Source organism: Mus caroli, unplaced genomic scaffold (assembly GCF_978045245.1).
Source record: "Mus caroli unplaced genomic scaffold, Mus_caroli_1 scaffold_1, whole genome shotgun sequence".
Classification (NCBI taxonomy): Eukaryota; Metazoa; Chordata; class Mammalia; order Rodentia; family Muridae; genus Mus; species Mus caroli.
Window position 1 is genome coordinate 147,218,500 of NW_028227256.1, and position 2,946 is coordinate 147,221,445.

Here is a 2,946-nt window from a genome sequence, read left to right on the forward strand (position 1 = left end):
TTTTGTTTTGGAGAGTCTTGCTCTATAGCCCAGACTGGTTTTGAACTCATGCCAATCCTTATGAGATGCAGGCTTCAAGTATTTTTGATCTATACTTTTTTTGAATATGACAACATAGAAACATTATTATCATTATTAGTAGTAGATACTTTTAATTTCAAAGCAAAATAAAACAAACAAACAAACAAAAAAATCCACAATATACCACACCCAACCCTGCTATTCAGTGGAAAGAGGTCTTTCTGCCTTAAGGCACAAGGACAGGATAAAAGAGATGTGAGCAGAAAGCCAGGTGGGTCAGGGTCAGTCAGGTTTCTAGGGGAGCCACAGAGAAACTACACAGAGAGCATGGGCTTCCAAGAGTAGCCTTTACTCTACTTCTTCCAAGTGACAGGTATCGACATCACCTTCCAGTAGGGAATCTCATCAGAAACATTAGCACTGGGCTCCTCCGCTGTCACCTCATCTTCATCAATCCGAAGGCCCAGTTTGATCATGTGAAAGATGCAGTTGGAGTGGGTTTGAGGATCTTCAAATGAGAAGCTAGAGGAAAGCAGAGTAATTTCAAACAGCAGCACCACCAGGTCCTTGACAGCTTTGTCACTTTTGTCTGGTTCAGCCTTCTGCTGCAGGGTCTCCACAATGAGGAGGTCAGAATTGATCTCTAGGTGTGTTTCACCACTATTTAGTCCAGGATAGAGTTGTCTTAACAGTTTCTGGGCCTTCATGGTCTACTCCATATTGGCTGTCAGCTGTAGATGCTTGTCACAGTGCAGCAGGGTGAAGAAACAAGCCTACTGAAGATTGCCACTCTTCAACCTTCTTGTCCAAGATCTCCTTCATGACCTTGTAGAGATTCTCAAACTTTACCCTGCTCTCCTCCATTTTTTTTCTTCCTCATCCTCTTGTAGCTCCAGGACCTCCTTAGTCACTCAGATCAGGCTCTTTCCATGAAAATCCTTGAACTGCTGTACATAGTACTTATCAATAGGTTCGGTCATGAACACCTTTTCAACACCCCACTTCCGCACACACTTCAAAAAAGTTGAGTTGGCCAGGTGCTCTATGCCCTCAGCAGTGATATAGTAGATGAAGTTCTGTGTCCTTCATTTGAGACACATACTCTGACAGGGAAGTCATCTTATCTCCAGACTGAAAGGTATGATAGTGAAGGAACTCAAGACAGGTGGCAATGGTCAGTGGAATCTTACTCAGAGAAGAGCTCAAGGCACATATTCACAAAATTTTGCAGAGGACTTCAGAGTTTTGCTTTGCTGGAACATTTCTTGGGAGATATTCATGGACAGGTCCTCAGAGTCAACTACAGCATGGATAAATCTTGAGGTATTGATGTAACAGCTCATTACAGCTATCCATGATGAATACATGGTGGACATACAGTTTGATGATGTTCTTCTTATTGTTGTTCTAAAATAGGTCAATGGGAGCTTACTGGGGAATGGAGAATGATATCCTGAATCCCAACTGACTCTCTACAGAAAAGTGCTTGACTGCCAAGTGGTCTTCCCAATCATGAGGCTCTTATAGAATTCACCATGTTTCTCTTGAGTGATGTCATTTGGGTTTCTGGTCCAAATAGGCTTTGTATTATTCAGCTCTTACTGATCAATGTATTTCTCCTTAATCTTATTCATTTTCTTTTTCTTATCTTTACTGCTATCATCCTCCTTTGACCTCACATCTTCAATCTTAGGTTTCTCCACATCATTCTTATCTCCCTCCTCTTTCTTAGCTCTTTCGTCCTCTGCCTCATCATCAGTGATCTTCTCTTGCTTTTCTCCAAGTAGAGGGTAATGGGATAGCCTGGTAACTATGATCTGCAAGATTTTCTTCCCCACTTCTTTGTCTCTCCTCTCCTCTAAATATTCTGTTTGGTCTTTGAGGTGAAGGACCACTTTGGTTCCCTAGCCAATAGGCTCATTGTGGTTTGCATGAACTGTGAAGGATCCACCAGCAGAAGACTTCCAGGCATAATGCTCATCATCATTGTGCTTTGTGATCACCACCATTTTCTCTGCTACTAGAGGCTGAATAGAATCTAACACTAAACTGTACAATCATTGAGATACCTGCACCAGCCTGGAGAGCCTCCAGGAATTCCTTTGTACCAAACTTAGCAATGGTTTCCAAGAAATTTATGAGGTCAGCCTTGGTCATACCAATGTCTGTGTCCACCAAAGTCAGTGTGTGCTCCTGAGGGTTAAGGATGTTGTCAATTTTCAGTTCTTCTCCTCTGTCTAACTTGGAAGGGTCCCTTAGACTCCCAAACCAAATCTTTTCCAAAACATCAGAAGCATTAGAGATCAATTCTCAAAGAAAAATTTTCTTGTTTGATGAATAGTGAGTATTGATGATAAGGGACATGAGCTGGGTGATTTCTTTCTGAAAGACAAAGGTCTCCACTTCTTCCTCTTGATGGTGCACTGCCTCAGGCATCTTGACAGAAAAGCCAAGATCAGGGAGTACCGAGACCATGTCCTGCTCACACAGTAAACCTAGGCTGTGTGGGGGTGACTCAAGAGAGCTGACATGGAAACTTCTAATAAGGATTTCAGTACAAAATGTACTGAAACATCCAAAAGACTGAACCAGTGCTTGAAGAGCTGCTGGTCAGGTCCCCAGGATGAGTTGAGGACAAGAGTTGGTCTTTTTGGAGCTAAGGGGGAACAGAGCATGAGAGAGACCTGTACAGGCTTGCCATGCTTTATGCAGTCTTAATACCCTGAGGTCATCTTCCCTAATGGACTCTAACATATTACCCAAAGGAGACCAGACTGTACTTGGAATAGACCCATCTGTATGTCAGGTTCTCCTCACATTTATGTGCAGGGTCATAAAGCTCTTTGTTCAAGCATGGGATACAATAGCCTTAAGAAACACAGAATTCTCTCCAGGGACCCTAGCCTTAAAGTTCCAGGCTCAAAA

General features: G+C 42.6%; 1 pseudogene; it reads right to left on the reverse strand.

Annotated features, from left to right (window-relative positions):
• Nucleotides 1-369: 369 nt before the first annotated feature.
• LOC110302941 (heat shock protein HSP 90-beta pseudogene) lies at nt 370-2,457 on the reverse strand (annotated as a pseudogene).
• Between the last annotated feature and the right edge of the window lie 489 nt (nt 2,458-2,946).